The following is a 21145-nucleotide window of genomic DNA, read 5'->3' on the forward strand; positions in this document are numbered from 1 at the left end:
TTGTTGTTGTTGACCGATACAGGGTTCTCCCTGTGTGTGTGTGTGTGTGTGTGTGTCTATATATATATATATATATATATATATATATATATATATATATATATATATATATATATACATATATATACATATATATACATATATATACATATATATACATACATATATATATATATATATATTTTCTTTTCCTTGCCTGTTTAGCGGGGTGAGCTGTTACAAGTAAGGCTGGCTGCATTTTCTCTGCCACTGTAACCAAATGAACGTCTTCTCCTGCAATTCAGTATTTCTGCAGAGGAGTGTGCTGAATATTTCCAGCATCAGTGAAACGTAACGTGTGCACGCGCATAGGAGGGAGGGACAGAGGGGGGCGCAGGCAGAACGAGACATTAAGGCATCTGACCAATCTGTGCTATCCTGGCCGAAACCCAAGGATTGGTCAGCTTTTTCTCAGTCCTGCAGCTGCCACAGAGGTCTGATTATTTTTGTTCCTTTTTCTGAATACATAATGTATTGACTACTCTCAGGACAACATGACCATTTCACCCAGTATAACAAAATGTGTTTCTGAACAACATTACAGACCCTAGCTTTAAGTCTTCAGTATTGGTTACTATAATCTAAATCATGTAAGTATAGGCTGACACGTGGATAAAGCAACCTTTAGTGCAACTAGTGCATTGCCTGTAGGAAGCATGTATTCCTATAGAAAAGTGGGAGGTTAAGTGGTTTTTTCATGGATGGCCAAATGAGGTTGTGTTTGACGGTGGGACGTCAGGGATATAATTGGCTGTTTTTGACTACTTTTGATTATATCATTATATTTCACCTTAAAAACTATTTACCTTGCTTTGTTTGGTGTCATTATTTTCAGCACAACCTCAGATGTGTGATTGTACAGTTTGTTTGTTTTTTCATTTTGACATACTATATTAACACTATGGACCTAAAATCACAAAATAACATAAAGTCAGAGTAGGAAAAAGTTAGATTTTTTTACTGAGAAAACCACAAATATGTTGAACGAACCAATTGCATTAGTCATAATGCAAATATAAATTGTTGTTTGCTAAATTTGTGCATACGTTTTTGAAATTTACAAAGTTATATGTAACTATTTACATTTAAATGCAGGCAATGGCAGCTCAGGGCTCCTCAGCTCATTCCTGCCTTTTCTACATTCAGCAGTCTCCTCCTTGTTTTGACTCACAACACAAAAAAACAACTACACTACACACTAAACACACTACACTAAACACTATATAACATACTAACTATACACTCCAAACACGCTATATGTCACAAATCTCTCAACTCTCAAAACTCGCTGTCTCTGTCACTGTCTGTATCACCGCTGGCATCCCTCACACAACTTCCCCTGTTCCTCAGCAACCAAACTTGCTGCTTGCGGACACTTTCATGACAAAAGCCCGTTTTTACCATTTTCACCATTACTTCCTGCCTGTACCAGACACAAAGCAAACGTGACAGCAATGTTAGCGAAAAAGCATGGCGGACATTATTTACCCTAAATCCGGTTTTGGAACTGTCGGTGCATCCATCGATTTGGGAGGTGGGCCATGGGGTTGGGCTAGCAGCTAGCTACACACGAACATCCAGAGATTCCGATTCTGCTTTGTTGTCTTTGCATATCCGGATTTCCTCAGACCGGAACAGACTCGGTCCGGACTTGTTTAGTCTCATTAATCCACAACAGTCAATTTACATTCACGGAACGGGATAGAAACGCGGCAAAATCCCGGTCCAGCTCACACCGCTGCAGGTATAAACATACCATAATATACGTAGACGCCTCATAGACTGACGCTGCCTATTGGAGCTGACGTATCAGCGAGGCCGCCATCTTAGATGGATCTCCAATGCGACCCCCCTGCATTTATTTCTGCTGAGGAAGGTGTATCCCCAACTACAATCATAACCTCCCGAATTTTTTTTGTGTATCTGGTCATGATACATATGCATACCGAATGTCATTCATGTATTTGCATGTAGGAGTCGGGGTTTGGATTTTTAGTATTACAGGGGGCACTATAGAGTCCCCCAGTGACACCTTTTGCCAGCTATCATCAGGAGGGCAATGGCAATAAATGTACCAATTTTCAGGTTAATCTGACCTACCAATGTGGAGATATAGAATACTTCAATTTAAAGAGCGCCACCTGGTGGTCATCGGCCAAAATTTTGCACAGAGCCTTAGGGGCATGTGGAGAAGTAGTAACCTGAGTTTTATGTCATTTTGACACACCAATGTGGATATACAACACTTACTGTTTGGAACTAAATCTGCAGGAAGTTATTATGTAATAACTTGAGTATTGTTTGAAATATCAAAATTCTTTTAATAACATTTTGTCAGGAGGGTCCACAGATGCTGTGTGCAATCAGTTAGAAAAGCGGGTTTGTGACATTTCGTGAATTTGCAAAAAAGAAAAAGTTGGCAGAAATGGGCGTGGCCTATATCACGAGCAGTGTTGGGTGTAATGCATTACAAAGTAATGTGTTAATGTAATCACATTACTTTTTTCAGTAAGGAGTAGTGTAAGCCATTACCGTTCTGAATGTAGTAATCACATTACAGTTCAGTACAGTTACATTGCTAGGTTAATCACTTTAAACAGTATAGTTGCACGCATCACACACAACAGGCTGGGGGTTGGAGGGGGGTCGGGGGCCATCAATAATGGAACAGTGATTGGTTGGGGTTTGGCACAAGGTATCTTTCACCATCGCCGATTGGTTATTTACCATCTGCAAGGGGAGATCAGATAACAATGGCGGCGTCAACAACACGAGCAGAACATGCTGCTGCATGCGACTTGCCTGAAGACCCCCTGCTGCGTTAAGCTACTTTTGATGGCTGGAGATACAAACATTAATTTGAATTTGTTGAACGTAAGGAAAATAACTTGACTGTAAGGTGCACACTTTGCCCGTGTTGGAAACTTCTCTTCACCACTGCTAACAATACCTCAAACTTAACAAAGCACCTACAGAGACAGCACGCACACACAAAGCTTGTTGCTAAGGAACCGCGGAGCAACATGAGTGAGACGCCAGAATGTAACAAGTAATGTAACTAATTATTTTCTTCAGGGAGTAATCATGTAATGTAAGGCATTACTATTTTTGAGAGTAATGTGTAATGTGTAATGTATTACTTTTGTGAGTAACGAGCCACAACACTGATCACGAGACTCAACACAATTCAGGGAATGCATGGATATAAGGTTTTTGAATGTGCGATAAAGTATATGGGAGTTATGAGGCAAAACGCAATTTCCTTGATTATAACGTCACCTAGTGATGGAAATTCACATGTGACCTATATACAAAAAAGGTCGAGATCTGCTTGGGCCCTAAATATGACACCAAATCTAAAAGTAGAGAGCAACAGAGAGAGCTAATGACTGGGCTTCAAACACTGATTGTGGGTGACGTTCCTGTGAAGGAACAGCTAAACCCTAACCCTAACCCAGCAAGAAGAACACCAAAGTACTATTTTACTAACAGTATGTTCGCTGACATCTCAGAAAAATTTCTGGACATTGTTGCTGAACATCTGACAGCTAAATCTTTCACTTTACACATGTTACTGTGATGTTGTGAAGCAAAATTTGCAATTTGCAATGACTGCAAACATTGGTTATACGAGGAGGAAACAAGGCGTCTTCCTATACATCAAACTTGATAAGCCACCTCAAGAAGAATCAAGAAGAGTTACACGCTACACTTGTACAGCAAAGTGATGACAAGAAGCAACAGCCGACACCAAAAAAAAACACACAGTTGTCGCTTTAAGAGTCAACTGAAAAAAAAATATATATATATACAGTATATATGACAAGGACCGCCCCAGGCAGAAAGCCTTCTATCTGAAAATCATGGAGTGTATCACACTCGGTAACCAGCCTTCTTCTGTTGTTCAAGATGTCGGATTCACCAAACTTGTGGAGTTCGTCGAGCCATGTTATGCCATGCAAGAGTGCCTCTGTGTCTCACACAGTGGACCGAATTGCATCTACTTTTGAGGGAATGTTTGAGAAATGGAATATCCCAAGGCGAAAGTGCACATAGTGGTGACAGACAATGCGCGTAACATGGCTAAAGCTGTGGTGGAGTTTGGTGTGTTAAGCCTGCCCTGCATGGCGCACACCTTGCAGCTTACAGTGAAGTGAGGTGCCCTGTCTCACCGCAGCAGATGCTCTGGCTGTGGGGAGGTGACTGGTAGGCCACTTCAAGCACTCAACACTAGCTTGCAGTAAACTTGAGGACATACAAAAGGAACTCAAAATGCATGTTAAAAAGATCCAACAAGATGTGTTATTTCCTCAGTAGGAGATATGTTATGTTGTTACCTAACAGTTTTGGTGTAAAAAGCCTGCATATATCGTATATATTAGATATTGGTGTTGGAAATTAAGAGTTGGCCAATATCGGAATATCAGATATCGGCAGAAAAGCCAATATCGAACATCCCTACTCACCAGAGATTCAGCAGGGAGTTGATGTTGAACTGATGGCTCAAAGCTACGTGTGCCGCTCTATCAGGGAACTTTACTGAACATTTTAAAATGTTCTGGGAGTGCAGACTAGTCTTTAACCCTTTAGGGCAGCTGTAGCTCAGTGGGTAGAGCTGGTCGTCTAGTGATTGGAAGGTTACTCGTTCAAATCCCACCTCCAAGCTGAGCTGAGCTGCATGTCCAAGTATCCTTGATCAAGATGCTGAACAACAAATTGCTCCTAATGTGCATTTGGCACCATGCTTGGCAGCCTCTGCCATCAGTGAGGGCCCACAATACCAACTCCTTTCCTTTCAATACAAAGTCTGCCTCAACATTCACACAGAAAGGGTTGTTCACAAATTTCATCACTTCACTGGAGATGCTGAAATCCTCAAACCTAGTGGCAAAGTTTTTTTTTTTTTCAATGATCACCTTGGTAATCTGCAGGCCAGATTTCCTCCATGTGGGGAAGTGGAGCATCTTGCCAGGACAAAGTTCAGCAGAGAAGAGTGAGCGCTTTCTTTGAAAAGCACGAAGATTCTCCACAAGTTCTGATTCAGGCTCCTAAAACCCTCCCACCAGACACATCCACCGATCAGTGCACTGCTTTTCTGGACTTCTTCAGCTCTAAAATAAATACCATTCACCAACAACTGGCCTCATCCTGCACCTCCTCAAACAATCCAACCTGGATGATCACCACCGGCCAACCTCTCATCAGCTCCTTCTCTTACTTCACCCCAGTATCAGAACACACCATCTCTGAACTCATCCACAGAGCCAACACCACAACCTGTCAGCTTGATCTTCTTCCCACCTCCCTTGTCAAAGCCTGTCTGCCATCCATTTCTCCTATGATTGTAATTAACTCCTCCCTCACCACTGGCCTCACACTTATTTCCGCTTCGCCTGCTAAATCCGAGGCATCAATGTGCCGGCCCGTGAGTGAGATGGACGGAGGTGTCGATGACCGGCACTGTTGTGTGACCCACAGCCGGGGAGTTTTAAAACCAAGCAACAGCTTATCACAGCAGCCAGTCCATCACTTCATCTGCGGACATTAAGATGAGCAACTGGACAGCCGCAGAGATCCAGGAGATGCTAGTGTCTCCTCGGTCTCTGTAGCTGTTTGGTTGTGTCTGCTTGTTGTTGTAGCAGCAAGCTAGGAATGGTTGCTACTTTAAAATTAAAAGCCCCCCGCTAAGAGTCCAGCTCTATACTCCAATGGGATCGTGTGGTCCCCCAAAATATATGATTGGCCAAAGCAGGTAGATATTCTACCTGAGGTGTGCATACCGCCTCCTACTGCACAACAGAATGTACACTTAACCATAGTTAATGCGCTGTATGAGACTACCCATATGTAATAACTACACTTCACTCCAAGGGCTGGTACAAAATTCCGCTGGGGCCGGACCCAGCCCTGGGGCCGCCAATTGAATAGCCCAGCTCTATTGTATTTTCTGCTTTGTTGCACTGTTCTCATTCAGTGTGTGCCACATAAGTCTTCCCTGCTTCTCACATGGTTTTATTCTTCCCACTCTCTATGCTCCCTCTTCCATATGCTCCACTACTCTCCCCACCTTTCTTTTGCTCTTGTATGTCTCCCAGCTGTACTTACCGTTAATCTTTTGCTGTCCGTCCCACACTTATTCTTTCGTTCTATCCATACACTTCACATCACTCCCTTCATTCCTTCTTTAGTGTCCTTCTTCTACTTCTTTGCTTCCCATTCTTACCATTATTCCTCCTCTCCCTCTTTTATTTGTCCACCTCTCATTTCTCCATTTTTTACTCTCTTTCCATGTATCCATTTTCTCCTCTGATAGTTCATCTCCCCCTCCTTTCACTTTCTCCTGTCTCCTTTATTTGTCTTTTTCCCACTCAGTCATTTTTCTCAATAGTCTAGCCCCTGTCCCACTTTAGAAAAGGGAGGAGTGTTTGTGTGGGTGATAATGAACTTTCAGTGTGTGTGAAAGCAGGTGGTATTATTATTTATTTATTTATTTATTTATTTTCCATTTCCATGGTGGGGAGCTCCCTGTCATTATGCATCTTTTTTGTGTTTTATATGTCTTTTTTTCTGTTCTTCTGGCACACACATCTACAGTCACCAAGACCTGATAAGAACTGGCTTTCAGGCAAAAATAGAAATCACAGGTACCTTCGCACTGACCCACAGCATCCCACCGGAGATAGCAAGACCACCGGGCACCCCATGGACTGTTATCAGGTCCAGCAAGTGCTGGAGGCAGCGCAGGGAGAGGAGGCAGAAACGAGGATGCCGGGCAGGACTACTAAATCAGCTTAGGAACCAACCACCAGACCTCCGCTACCATCTGTCTTCCTCACAAACGCAAGATCCCTTGTGAACAAAGTAGATGAGCTGCAGTCACAGATTGCCTACAACCGCCACATCCGTGGCTGTTGTCTTTTGATTGTTAGCGAATCCTGGCTGCCCCCGCATATCCCCAATGCTACCGTGGAGCTCGCAGGACGCACATTTCACCTCTGCGACCGGACCAAAGCCTCCAGTAAGAGCATGGGAGGGGGACTCTGTGTTTATGTGCTTGAGGACTGGTGCTCGGACAGCAGAGTGATAGACACCCACTGCTCACCAGAGGTGCAAAAGTTTTGTCTACATCAACCTATTTAGCTAACTCAAAGCTAGCAGCCATATAGCCAATTTTCCCTGGTTGTTCTTCACTATTACCGTTGGTTTTGAGTTACAACCTATTTTCTCATCCATTTATTAGGCAAATTATAGGCTTAGGCTATCCACCATTTATTTAGTTTTGTTGTTTTCTTCCCAGGACAAGACCTCCACACACTGTCCACTTCACTTGCAATTATATTTTCTTAGGAAGAAAGGCTTGCCGGGAAATTTGTTGGCCTTGCTTGCCCCCTGCCATGTTAACAATCTAGAGATGGTCATCAACAACATCGAGATCAGATGGAAATATCAGAAACTAAAGGATGAGCTGAAAAGCTTCAAGAGAAAAGGAAGCAGGCATTAGAGGCTCAAGCTTCCAAAACCAAAATAATCCACCAACTATTTCGTCATCATGATCCTCAAGGTGCTCAAGTGGTGTTGATTTGAAGTGGTAAAACTGATGTATAATCAACTATAGACTATGGCGGCCATGTGTCTGGTAAAATTAGCTTGAGCTGACAAACAGCCCCACTGAAAGGAAGGTGGTTTTTGCCTACTATTTAACATATATTGATGTGTTTTATAAGTTTCCTTTTCAGTGCTTAATGAAATATTTCCTGGAATACAGGTAGACTTTCCAGACTTTCCTCCAAAACCCCAACTCAACGTTCAGAATCACCTGTCATTATAAGACCAGCAACCAGTCAGTACTACGGTGCTGAAGTGGGCTATGTCCTTTAAAGTCTGTAAGCCTATGTATTTAAAAAAGACTATATCTGAATAAATAAATAAAAAGTACAATGATCTTATTGAAATATTGTCTTAATGGGCAATAAAGTCGCATTTCTTTTTCACACTTATTCATGTAAATAAAACAATAACAATGATTCTGACAATTATAATAATAATAAATTGTGGTTGTACATTAAATGTTGTATGTTGCCAGGCTATATTGAGTACTTTTGTAGCCTGCCCATATCATATTTGTTCAGTAGATGATAGGACAGCATCATTTTATTTAATTAATGGACCACATAAATAAAGACAGTAAAGGTAAGTGTAGGACTGTTATTTCATGATGAAAAAAATGTGTAGGGGTGAAAGCAGATTGAACCACTTGCTGGTACTAGTACAAGCCTTTGTTTATTTAAGATTAGATGACAATTTAAAAAAAACAATAGCAAAGCAAAATAGAAAACATCTTGCATCACAATGTTAAGTTATTTTAAACAGGAACTTTGCCAATTGTCAACAGGCTTTGCATCACTACAATTTTGGTAACAAAGGCAAAAAAAAAAAAGTTCACTCCATGTTGCCTGCAAATTAACAAACCTTTTGGCCTTGATCTGGCATGCATCCACAGACACAAAGACCATAGATCAGTGGTGTCAAACTGATCCAGTAAAGGGCCATGTGGCTGCAGGTGGATCAGGTGTGTTCTTGCTTGGTTGGAATGAAAACCTGCAGCCACATGGCCCTTTACTGGATCAGTTTGACACCCCTGCCATAGATGGATCTTGAGACGGGGAGCCGCCACACGCGTGCCCTTTGTAAACTTGGGAATGCTGACATATAACACCAAGAACAACATATACACCAAGAATCTATAACTACACTGCCTATTCATCCCCTAAAATGCAGTGTTTATGTACTGTGAAAACAGAGGCTAGAAAACTTGACCAAACCATAAAACAAGGCAATGATAAGCAAAAATGAACCACTCCTGTTCATCGTCTATTTGTCTCCTATAATGTTTTCAGAAACATAGTGTAGTGGCCTTATTAGCTGTAATACCATGTTATTTGGGACCATCTTTTAAGTTATTAAGTCCTTCTTTTAAAAAAAGTACCACAAAAGTAAAAGTTTGCCTACTATTACTACTATTAAAGACGCACTTTGTAGTTTTGGGCAAAAAACTTCATCAGAAATGAAAGATCTTTATTGACTGATCTTATATGCCCAAACAGGGGGACTCCCAGGGCCTGAGAATCAACTTTTTTTTTTTCTTTTTTTTTTTCCAGAAAGGGAGGGATGGGGGCAGGGAGGGAGGTGCAGAGAAAGGGTGGGGGGGGGGAGAGAGCGAGAGAGAGAGAGAGAGAGAGAGAGAGAGAGAGAGAATCTGGCTCAGCCTCATACGTACATATTCTTGCTTTGCAGCTCCCTCTAACCAATATTGTCTGTACACACAGCATGTTGCAATGCTGCAAAAATATTTAATTTGTCACCAGATGCATGGATACTGCTCGAATGCAAGAGATCTCTCTCTTTCTCTTACAAGCACACACAGAGTGGGAGTATTGCAGAGAACCAGAAATAATTGCATAAGACGGACTCCAACACTATTTACTTCAGTAGCTCAAAGAAAGGCAGTGGGACAGCTTGAGGGTGTGTGTGTGTATGTGTGTGTGTTTGAGAGAGAGAGAGAGAGAGAGAAACATCAAGTATTAAAACAGCTGTGTTTTTCCCTGCTTCACCTCTCATGATATGAAACACAATCAACCTGGACCTTTTTTCAGATTTTGTGTGTGTGTGTGTATGTGTTTGTGTGCGCGCGCGCATATGTTAACATGTGTCCTGTGACATGTCAACACCACAACATGGCTGTATACAGTCTTGGAAAAGGTACTCAGATCTTTGTTTAAAGGCACAGTTTGAAATTTCTGCTGCCAACCATTTCTATTTCTTCTATTTATCAAAAATGTTGAAAATTAAAATGACAAAAGCCCAACAATCCCACTGTAGTTATATCAAGCCAAATCCAACATCAAATGAAACACACTTAATTGTGTGTGTAGGATTGGGTAGGGATGCTGGGGACATGTCCCCACCAATATCCAGGTATCGTTACACAAACAATTAACAGATCTTGTGGTGCTCGGCGGTAAGACCAAAAATGTATATCACAGTATTTTTCAAAAACGTTTTCACGGTATTTGCTGTTTTTTTTTTGTTTTTTTTTTCCATGCATGATCAGGTGTTCACTGCATTTTCTTCTGGTTGAGAGAGGAATTACTAGCCCATTTTAGATTAAAAAAAAAGGCAGCACATTTGCTGCAAGGTAAAGGCTGCACTCTGCCGCCCTCTCTATCTAAAAGGGAGGCTTAATATTCCTTCTATCCCAAAAAGCCGCCACTGGGCTAGGCATAAACCTGTGATGTGACGTCAAGCATGAAGTTGGGCATGAACAGTGATGCACAACATATGCATCGGAAGAAATGTGGCGACACTTAATAGATTTACTTAATTATAGAGCTGTGGCCCATATTCTTGCCTCCTCAGTCAAACACACGCTGAATCGCCGATGTTAAACCCCGGCTATTAAGGGAAGCAATCAGCGGAGCGCCTCGCTTTAGCTGTCTCAAGCAACAGACAGCTAACAGGAAGCAGGTCAAATTTGTCTTCAAAATAACAGCTGTACATTGCACCCAACTGTAGTTAAGAACAGGGTTCCTAGTGGGGGGCTTTTAATTTGAAAGTAGCGACCATTAGTAGCTTCACAAGCTGACAGCGACAGAGACCGAGGAGACGCTAGCATCTCCCGGATCTTAGCGGCTTTCCAGTTGCTCATCTTGACATCCGTGGATGAAGTCGTGAACTGCAATGTCTATTCTAGCCATCTTCATCGTAACGTAACGCCAGAGCACTACTGTTTACCATCACCACGCCTCGCAGCCACACTATGCCTGTTTAGAAGCGCAACATTGAAAAGGGTCTGGTCTGAAACAGTTTTGCGCACGGCGGCGCAGCACAGCGTTCCGAACTGTGTAATCAAATACAACGGTAAGGAGGTATATTAAAAAATCATATCGTAACGAAAATATACACCAGTATTTGGTGTGAACTGGTATTCCGCCGAGCACTAAGATCTTGTTCTCTACTAGTTCCGCCTCCCAGAACTAATATAGCTAATAGGTCTGGCATCACAGTAGCCTATTTTTGTGATGTGCTCTATCAAAATCACATGGATGTTGCAACTGCACATTTCGAGTTGAATGTTGATTTCTGTCAACATCTTGATATTTGGTCATTTGGGGGTTTGTTTTGATTTTAAATTGATTCTTGGCTTTCATCAAGGTATGATGACCAAATTTGTTCTGAGCTTGGTTAATTTAGGCCTGTGACAGCGGTAATGTGACAGCGGTAATGTGCAATGGGCGGACGGACGCTTGCTCACCCGCTTACATTTGACACTGAAACATTGAAAACAGTAACAGACATAGAAAATTAGTATAGTAGCGCTGAGCTAGCAGTATAGCGGCGCTGCACCACCATTCCATTGTATGGGGAGAACCCTGATATGGTGTTGAATATAAGTAGCAAGCTGGGCACGCACAGTATGGTCCTGTCATTCACTCTGTGTGAGGGCGGAGGAGCTGCATTTCACCGCCCTACACACTTAGACAAGTAACTAAGAGTGCAGCACAAACACCTAAACCTACATTCATATAAAACATGACATTTTCAGTGGCAAAAATATTCACAATAGGACAAAAGTTATAGTGCCCAGCAACAGCTTTGAACAAACTGCCTGCTGTAGTCACACTACCCATTACCACCCTTTAAAGACAAGGATAAGATGAAAACTCAGCTTGATGAATAAAGATTCCCACGGTAAGTCATAATTATAAGAGAAACAGCTATAATATTGAAATAAATGGTAGAAACTATGAGAAAGTCAAAGTTATGAGAAACTTTTTTTTTTTTTTTACAGATGAAAGTAGTATGAAAGTATGAGTTAAAGTCATAATCATTAAGTAAAAACTGAGATACAAAAGTCATAGTTTTGACTTTTGAACTCATAGTTTTGACATTTTCATAAATCATCTGTCTTTAAAGTGAAACTCTCAAACCTTCATGTAAAAGCATAATTAAGACCAAAGAGGCACTTTCAAGATTTACAGTATTCTCGTTTTTGGGTCAAACTTATTTTAAATGGGAGTGTTAGGAGCGTTTCTGCTTCTTATATGAGGCTCCTCTTTCAACTTCAAGGTCAATATTGTTTTTTGCTAAGGACAAAAAACAAATTATCTGTGCATTTATATGGAACTTAGGTTTAGGAGCAGTCCACCTTAATTCTCATCCCAGTTACATTGCATTCTGAGATCGACACCTCTCGGCTGCAATGATGGCAGCGAGCGGAGCAAACATCTGCTAAAAACTTGCTTTTTAGCAAAGTCTGTGTACACAAACAATGTTCTCTATGTGTAGAGACCCTGGTGATACTATAAGCGAAATTTCATGTTGTGTTGAGCCGTCTTACTGTTTTAAAAATAGGGATTTTGATGCTATCACTAAAACGAAAATCTTGAGAGTCGTAATTATGCTTTTACACAAAGGTTTGACTCAAATACATAAAAAGCCTAGGTTGCATTTTGCTGAGAGTTTCATTTTAACTGGGTCATTGTGCCGCTAAATGTTTTTAAAATAACAATATTAATATAGTAACAAATTCCTACTAGTTTGCATGACCTTAGTAATTATGAAATCATGGCGACAACCCTGCTTGCAAGGAAATGTTACACTTTTAAAAATGTCAGTGGTCTTTGTGAATTATTTGTTAATTCTTAAAGAGAACGTAACCGTGTGTGCATGCCAGTGCCCATCACATGTGCACATGCATGTGTATGCACATACAAGTCCATTTTAGGTACACTTCAATACTTAGAGAAACAAATAACACCACACCCCTGGAAATGTAACTTGTGTAATTGCTCTCTTTCTTTCTGCTCTTTGAGTGCCAACAGATATAGGAACCTCCTGCCAGGGCATGCTTTGCAAACGCTTCACATGTCAATATCTGTGATTTCCTTTGTCCCACTCACCACCAATATCAAAATAAAAACTACTTCCTTGATTTAAATCCACAAGATCCAGACTTTTATTTGGATTTGCATGAAATTGTACTCACTCATCCATACATTATTCTGTGAGAAATTAATGTTGAAAAAAGCCCTATCTTGCAGTGTTTAAAAAAAGTGAGAAAGGTCCTTGATATGTCCCTTTTCCGGATCTCCACCAAAACTTGATCAAGTCTATTCTGGGCTGAGACTCATCCTCTATCTGAATTTTGTGTTAATCCCTTCCACACTCTTTGAGTCATCCTGCTGACAAACCATCTAACTAATCAACTAACATCCAGAACCAGCAACTGATCCAGCAAACAGGAACTGATGGTGCATTTGCCCATTTTGCCCTTCGATGCCAACAGAAATGGAATTTTTCTGCTGTAATTTATTTTAGCATGGGTGGTGAAAAATCTGCACCTGCCCCTCAAAAGATTCCAAGATGGCGCCACGTGAGTGGCAGCCTGTCACGGCAGCTCGCGTTCACTTTTGAGCTATTTCCTCTTTTTTCTGTTTCTTTTGCACTTTTTAACTATTCTTTCTTTACTACTCTTTTGAGCTCTCTCTTAGGCAGTAAGGAGACCAGACTTGCGTTCTTCGTTCTGGTCTCAATACTTATTTTTTCAACTTTTTCTGCCTTGTCCGGGGAAGGAGGACACACTACAGACCCATCCTCCCGTCTGTCATCATGGGGAATATAAGATCTCTCCCCAATAAGATGGACGAGGTAATGGCGCTGACCCGGCATCAGAGGGACTACCACGAGTGCAGCATCATGGTGCTCACTGAGACGTGGCTAACGGAGCTGACCCTGGACACAGATGCTAATCTGGACGGTTTTCAACTACGGGGGGCAGACAGGACGGCAGAGAGCGGTAAGAGGAAAGGAGGAGGGCTGGCTGTGTTTGTTAATGACAGTTGGTGTAACACTGGGCACATCACTGTTAAAGAACACGTCTGCAGTAAGGACACCGAACTTTTAGCTGTTAGCATGAGGCCGTACTACCTCCCGAGGGAGTTCACACAGGTGATTATTTGCGCTGTGTACATCCCCCTCTGCTAACTGTGATGCAGCTTGTGACGTCATCCACTCAGTCACAGGCTCACTGCAGACACAGCAGCCACAGGCCCTCTTCCTCATCTCTGGGGACTTTAATCATGCCTCTCTTTCCTCCACCCTGCCCACATTCACACAATATGTCACCTGCCACACCAGAGACAATAAAACACTGGACTTGTTTTATGCCAACAGCAAGGAGGCATACAACTCATCCCCCCTCCCTCCCCTGGGAAGATCTGACCACAACCTGGTGCATCTCCTGCCTGTGTACAAGCCCCTCGTAAACAGGCAACCAGTGGAAACATGCACAGTTAAAGCATGGACTGAGGAGTCTGAGGAGGATCTAAGAGACTGCTTTGACTCCGCTGTGTGGGAAGAACTGTGTGTTTCTCATGGGGAGGACATTGACAGTGAAACAGACTGCATAATGGACTACATTAACTTCTGTGTTGATAACACTGTACCCACCAGGACTGTACGGTGTTTTTCTAACAGCAAACCCTGGATTAATCCTGACATTAAGGCTCTTCTTAAGGGGAAAAAGAGGCCTTTAGGTCAGGAAACAAGGAGGAGCTGAAGGCTGTGCAGAAGGAGCTGAGGAGGAAGATCAAAGAGGGGAAGAACAGCTACAGGAAGAAGATGGAGAACCAGCTGCAGCAGAGGAACATCAGTGGAGTCTGGAAAAGCCTAAAAACCGTCTCAGGGCAGAGGACTCCAGACTCCCAGGCTGCAGGGGATCAGACATGGGTGAATGACATGAACAGACACCCACCCCTCCCTTGGCCCAGGCATCTCTGCTGCTCACCACCACCTCTTCCATCCCTCCTGTCTACTGCCCCATTCAGCAACAGACTGATACACCCCAAGTGTGTGGTCTGGTCGATTTCCCTAACACCCATATTTATCATCTGTATTCAAAATCTACGTTTAAAAAAAAAAAAAAAAAAAAAAAGCTGCTGTAAATTTTGCACTACATCATGTAAATATGTATATATGTCTATATCTTCCCTTTTTAATTTTATTGCTTATTTTTGCCATTGTTCCTGTTATTGTAATATGTTTCTGTTTTTGTGATATTATGTTGCTGCTGTGATAAACAAATTTCCCCATCTGCTGGACATTAAAGGATTTCTGATTCTGATTCTAATTCAGTGCTTCCATACACTGATGTCCAATAGTTGAGCTGAGGAGTGCTCAAACACTTTGGACTAACACTTCATTCCATTTTCCACTATTTTCCTTCTTTCCATTTTGTTCTCTTTGGCGACACAACTGGCAAAAGCATCAATTGCAGATGGGGGTTTTTTTGCTAGTTCTATAAAAAGAAAACATAAATTATCCCTGAAACATTCCCTTTTGTGGTTTGCAAAGCTAGTGACTTCCACAATGATTCATGAAAATCTGGCCAAATCCATAATCGTGCTGACAAATGGCACCAAAAACATAACCTCATTTGTGAAGTTAACAAACTTAGTCTGTGTGGTGACTAACATAACCCTAAAACGAGGTCCACAATTCAGGTAGTGTAGATTTTATATTTGACAATGTAAACTTAGGAGTTACCTACCAGTCCAAGAGAAAGAAAGCAACATCTGTATCTCCCCCTCAGTCCCTTTTTTCTTCTTTTTTGGCTCTCCACCATGGCAAGGCAACGTCAATACAAACTCTGGTATTTCCTTGCTGATGGTCACTCTTTTTTAGGCAGTTTGCATTCTTCTGAATGTCAAATTACTTACTTTTTCTTTGGAGTTGCACCTTTTCTCTTTTTAAGTTTCATCGTCAATTGTTATCTGTCTTTTTTCTCTGTGTGTTGGCCAATGACCACTAGCAGAGATTAGGACAAACAAAACTGCTGTGTTGCTTGCAAACCACCGTCTGTCTCTGAATAACCAGCCACTGCTCTCTGCTGGGTGAATGCATCTCTAACGTTGTGCACTTCTTGTGATTTTTTTTCTGTGAAGTTGCCATGGACATCCAGTGTACACCTTATAGCAAATGCCATCAAAGGCCATCATCGGTGAGCCATAGGCTCAATCATCAATCAGTGCGTTTACATGCACAGTTTAGTCAGATTACTGCCATAGTTCGACTATGCCACTCAATCAGACAACTTCAATATACATGCCGGTGAGAAAATCGGATTAGTGGGCCGGAGCATGTTATAGCCCGGTATGCTAGGTGGTGCTGTACCGATTTCAACTAGTGGTAACAGAGACACCTCCGACTGACCTCTTTATGTCACCAGCTGCCTCGGCATTTGAGAAAGATGGCGTACGAAGAGCGAGATGAAGCTTCGTATATGGTATACATGATAATTACACAAACTAGATGCACAATGGTGCCCTTTCTTGCGGGGATTTCGGAGGAAAAACGCCGCTGCTGCCATCCGTCTACTTCCGGCTCACGGCCCCGGGGAAAAATCTTGCGCCTGCGCACAACGCAAAGTCCGATCCGAACCGCTGGAGTGTATACATGCAGGAGTAATGCATGACTATCAATTGAATAATCTGGGTGCTTTAATTCGACTATGTGAAATCCGATCTGGTCCGATTTTAGTCAGACTAAGGTGTATACATGGGGCTGGTCTGCTGGTACTTGTGGGGAGGCTAACACTAGTATATTACTGCAAACACATGCTTTCAGAGTACTGTTTGGGACAGTACCTGTTGAGATGATTGAAGAGGTTGGTGGTCACCGACACATATTGCACCTAATGCTGGTGTGTCCTTTGTCTGACTTCAGGTAGCCAATCTATTTCCAAATAACTGAAGTGGTATGACCTTTCTTCGGTTCAATTTCAGTCTCCTCACACTCGGTTTCAATATGCGGACTGCTCATTTTCTTGTGCCTTGGTGGTCACAGTGAGTTGTTGTGAGTGGGAGGAGCCAGAAACATGCATCCACCACATGCATTTGTTTCTCTGCTGTGCGATTGGCTGTTGGTGTAGTGTCTTCTAGGTAGAGGAAAACGGAATTAAAAAAAGAAAAACTTTATTGAAAACTAGAAAAATTGCATTTCCTACGAAAATACATTGTAAATGCTGAAGGCTGAAGCGAAATCTGTTGAATGTACTGCCGAAAAGCTGAAAATGCTGAAAATTTCATATCTGAACATGAAGCAGAATGTTTGAAGGAGGTAAAAAGGCAGAAAGATGAAAATATTAAAAAAGATGAAAAGACAGCAAAAGTTGAAGAGGGTTGACAGAGTTTAAAAAGTTTAACATTTTCATAGCTGAACATTAAGCGGAATGTTTGAAGGATTTGAAAAGGCAGAAAGATGAACAGGCTAAAAAGCTGTAGAGTAAGAGAGCCGAAAGTGTTTTAAAAGGTGATAAAAGAGTGAAAAGGCTGAAAAGTTGTAGAGTAAGAGGGCAGAAAGAGCTTGAAAAGTTGAAAAAAGACTGAAAAGGTGGAAAGTTAAAGGCAGAAAGCGCTTAAAATGGCTGCATCGTCTATGTAAATTAAAAGATGTTGGATTCAATTCCAGCTGAAGAGAATTCTCTCTCCAGTGTTCCAGCTGCTCTCCAATCAAGTGATTGTGTCACTCACTCTAGCTGACGCACTACACATGCTGGAGAAGTAGCAAAATGTCCCCATAAGAATGAATGGGAAAATGCCTCCCAAACCCCTGCGATTTTAGAAAAAACTGTAATGTTACGGCCAAAATATCTATACGGTGAGTGAGAGAAGATAGCTCCTCGGTGGCAGAGCAGCGGGGGTGGATGAGATCCGCCCTGAGTACCTCAAGTCTCTGGATGTTGTAGGGCTGTCTTGGTTGACACGTCTCTGCAGCATTGCATGGCAGTCGGGGACAGTGCCTCTGGACTGGCAGACCGGGGTGGTGGTCCCCCTATTTAAAAAGGGGGACCGGAGGGTGTGCTCCAACTATCGGGGGATCACACTCCTCAGCCTCCCTGGGAAAGTCTATTCCAGGGTACTGGAGAGGAGAATTCGGCCGATAGTCGAACCTCAGATCTAGGAGGAACAATGCGGTTTTCGTCCGGGCCGCGGAACACTGGACCAGCTCCATACCCTCCGCAGGATGCTCGAGGGTTCATGGGAGTTTGCCCAACCAGTCCACATGTGTTTTGTGGACTTGGAGAAGGCATTCGACCGTGTCCCTCGTGGCATTCTGTGGGAGGTGCTCCAGGAGTACGGGGTCGGAGGCCCCCTGTTAAGGGCCGTACGGACCCTGTACGAGCGGAGCAGGAGCTTGGTTCGCATTGCCGGCAGTAAGTCAGACCTGTTCCCGGTACATGTTGGACTCCGGCAGGGCTGCCCTTTGTCACCGGTTCTGTTCATTACTTTCATGGACAGAATTTCTAGGCGCAGCCATGGGCCGGAAGCCACAGGATTTCATCTCTGCTTTTCGCGGATGATGTGGTCTTGTTGGCTCCTTCGAGCCGGGACCTCCAGCATGTCCTGGGGCGGTTTGCAGCCGAGTGTGAAGCGGCTGGGATGAGAATCAGCACCTCCAAATCTGAGGCCATGGTTCTCGACCGGAAAAAGGTGGCTTGTCCCCTCCGGGTTGGGGGAGAGCTACTGCCTCAGGTGGAGGAGTGTAAGTATCTTGGGGTCTTGTTCACGAGTGAGGGAAGGATGGAGCGTGAGGTTGACAGGCGGATCGGTGCGGCGGCCGCAGTAATGCCGTCGTTATACCGGTCTGCCGTGGTGAAGAGAGAGCTGAGTCGAAAGGCGAAGCTCTCGATTTACCGGTCAATCTACGTTCCTACCCTCACCAATGGTCATGAACTTTGGGTCATGACCGAAAGAATAAGATCCCGGATACAAGCGGCTGAAATGAGTTTCCTCCGCAGGGTGGCGGGGCGCTCCCTTAGAGATAGGATGAGGAGCTCTGTCACCCGGGAGGAGCTCGGAGTAGAGCCGCTGCTCCTCCACATCGAGAGGAGCCAGTTGAGGTGGCTCGGGCATCTGTTTCGGATGCCCCCGGGACGCCTTCCACGGGAGGTGTTCCTGGCATGTCCCACTGGGAGGAGACCCCGGGGAAGACCCAGGACACGCTGGAGCGACTATGTTGCCCAGCTGGCCTGGGAACGCCTTGGGATCCTCCCAGAAGAGCTGGAGGAAGTGTCCGGGGTGAGGGAAGTCTGGGTGTCCCTGCTCAGACAGCTGCCCCCGCGACCCGGTAACGGATAAAGCGGTAGAAGATGGATGGATGGATGGAAGAATGAATGGGAAAATGCCTCCCAAATTTTAGAAAAAACTGTAATGTTACGGCCAAAATATCTATACGGTGAGTGAGAGAAGATATGGCCAAACTCGGTCATATCGTTTTTATTTCTGGAAAGTGAGAAATGAGGGCAGAAATGCGAGAGACAAATCAGGTACCATCTGTCTCTTCCAGAAATTTAGGCTCAAAATTAACATTGCGGCTTACTGGGCAGCTGCTTGGATTCTTGTCACTCCAGGGCTTCAAGATCCAAAACTGTAAGTCGTACATCTGAAATGACCATCATCTGAAAGCCAACAACATTTCCTACATTTCTATGTATACATTGTCTATGTAGAGTAAAAGGTTTGGGATCTAAATCAAGCTGAAGAGATTTTTTTTCTTGAGCGGCTCCAGCTGCTCTTCACTCTAGTGACGATGTCACGCGTCTAGCCGATGCAATACACACCCATTATAAACTCAGAAGACGGGCTAAAAATCCTTCAAACTAAAACTGCGATTATTTCCAAATCGTATAATATTTTGAAAAACTAAATACAAGCCCAATAGTTCAAGGTTGTGTGACTCTTTTAAAGTTGGAATGATGTCTCTAGCTCAAAGCATGAGGGAGAAGAAGAGGTTGAAAGTCGAGGAGTTTTGAAGAGGATTTGAAGCTTTTTCCATTTGCATCTTTTTTTTTTTTTTTTTTTTTTTTTAGAAAAAGCTGAATTTCTGAAAAAGCTGAAAGGTTGAAAAGCTGAAGTTGTAGCAGAATGAAATTTGAAAAAATCTTCATAATGATGAATGGGGAAAATTTTGCAGAAAAAGCTGAATATTTCCAAAAGTATAAAATATAGAAAAGTCAAACGTAATAGCAGTAATGTCCTTAAAAAGCTGCACATTTTGATATTTGAATGGTTTCTGTAGCTCAAGAGGAAGCAGGAATAATACAAGGAAATTCCAGAAGAACAATGCCTTCAGCATTCACACAAATAAATGTTATAACTGGATGTGCAGTGGTGCTACCAGGGAACCCAGGGGATATGGCACAGGAGGACAGCTGACAACAAGCACTCAGCCACAAGTCTGACCTGACTTCAAAGTTGTAACTAAAACTTCAGTGTTATCTCAGATAATCATTGTCCTGTTAGAAAATGATGTAGGCTTGTGGGCTTAACTATACATTTACAGTCTGGTCGAGATTTCTGCTGGAAAATGCAAGTTTAATAAGAACTAGTGTCTTCACATGACTCCTTTTCTTTCACGACAAAGTTAAAAACTTGTATGCCTTAAGTACAGCCCTTTTTAACCAGAGACTTCTCAAAGAAGGCTCGTCTTTTTTCACACTGAACCAAGCAGCACCGATTTAAAGTCGCCCCAGTGTGTCAATTCAGACAGCATGCCAGCATTGTGGAAACAAAAGAGGCACATCATAACACATCAAAGTTCACATCATAATGTTGACTTCCATGTGTGTGTTTTTTTTTTTTGTTTGTTTGTTTTTTTTAATGTTTTCTCCAGTGTCCATCTGTTAATCTAAAATGTACCCTTTATAATCATATGCATAGTGTAGTAAAGTGTTGTGAATGAGATACTGACCTGCCATGCATTGTTGAAACTGAAGGAAGTTTTTTGCTCTAAATCACATAATTATATAATAGGCATCAGTAAACAGTTGACCATGTCTGGCTCTTACTCAGGGTGAGGGATACCGTATTCTGGAGGAAAGTTTTAAATTAAAAAAAATAAAAATAAAAATAAAAAAAATCAAACATATCATTTATCCTAATTTGGCTATCTTTAAAAGTGACTCCAATTTGAGAACCGTTTTTCCTGGCCCACCAATTATTTATCACAAACAAGCTCCTACCATAAAAGTGGTACAAAGTTATCTACC

The 21145-nt window shown here is 42.6% G+C and overlaps 1 protein-coding gene across 12 annotated transcripts in view; it reads right to left on the bottom strand.

The window, feature by feature from the left end:
- Positions 1-21145, bottom strand: part of fat3a (FAT atypical cadherin 3a) — a 226858-nt gene that overhangs the window by 175381 nt on the left and 30332 nt on the right. The gene's annotated exons all lie outside the window — the stretch shown is intronic.

Source organism: Acanthopagrus latus, chromosome 2 (assembly GCF_904848185.1).
Source record: "Acanthopagrus latus isolate v.2019 chromosome 2, fAcaLat1.1, whole genome shotgun sequence".
NCBI lineage: Eukaryota > Metazoa > Chordata > Actinopteri > Spariformes > Sparidae > Acanthopagrus > Acanthopagrus latus.